The sequence below is a fragment of the Solea senegalensis genome, linkage group LG5 (genome assembly GCF_019176455.1).
Source record: "Solea senegalensis isolate Sse05_10M linkage group LG5, IFAPA_SoseM_1, whole genome shotgun sequence".
NCBI classification, from domain to species: Eukaryota; Metazoa; Chordata; class Actinopteri; order Pleuronectiformes; family Soleidae; genus Solea; species Solea senegalensis.
In genome coordinates, this window is record NC_058025.1 from 14,567,253 (window position 1) to 14,568,269 (window position 1,017).

Below are 1,017 nucleotides of genomic sequence, written 5' to 3' on the forward strand. Positions count from 1 at the left end.
GCTTTCAACTTTTATGGTACAACGTTGTGCCAAGTGCATTTTCCCCGCTGCTTCTCTGCGAGGGGATTTCAAAGGGGGAAAAGCAACACATGCTGTCATTCATGTCCCTCCATTCAGATGGACCATTACGCGCATATCAGATTGGTGCGTTTGATGTGTCGAGTGACAGAACAGGATAAATAGCGAGCACAAAGCTGTGAAAGATTTCAAATGCAGTGCATTCATTAACGAAGGGCTATACCAATTAGTCGCTCATGATTGGTGTGTGAATATCAGTGCAGTCACGCAGTGTACGCAGAGCAACACCACTGTTTACTGAACACAAAGACCATAAACAAGTTCACTGCCAAGTGTGAATAGCTGGGCATTTAAAAGAATTTACAGCTTTTCTAAAGAACTCAACTTTATCTCAATGGGGAGTTGAACAGATTTACATACTTTACTATTTTATGGTACAATAAACCATGTATTTTATCTGCTGTACTTAATAAGTAAATGGGCCCTTTTTTCCAAAACCAAGAATTAAGATAAGTTCTTGACTGAAACTCTCCCAGATTAAAGACAGACAGTTCTCCTGTGTGTGTGACGAGTCTGACTTTTATCCTCTGGTTCGTGAGAACAAAATGTTGTTGATATGGAAAAGGTCACGAGAATTACAAACCTGACTCAACTAATGGTGTTTATTTATGAAATAGTTTGTAGAGTTCCAGAAAAGAAGGAAGTCATTGTTTGGGAGGATAATAATTACCTATTTTTATTAAATTTTTTTCAACTTTCATGACACATTTAAAGTTATTTCACTCACAACTTGAGCCTGCGTAAGGCCGGAACACATGTGGTCAATGTGCAACGCAAATATTTGTGACATCATGACTTTTTTTTTGTCATATTTTGGACGACATACTAAACTATGACTTTTTTGTCTAATTTTGGACGACATACTAACCTATGACTTTTTGTCTCATTCTGGACGACATACTAACTTTTTGTCAAATGTTGGAGGACATACTAACCTAT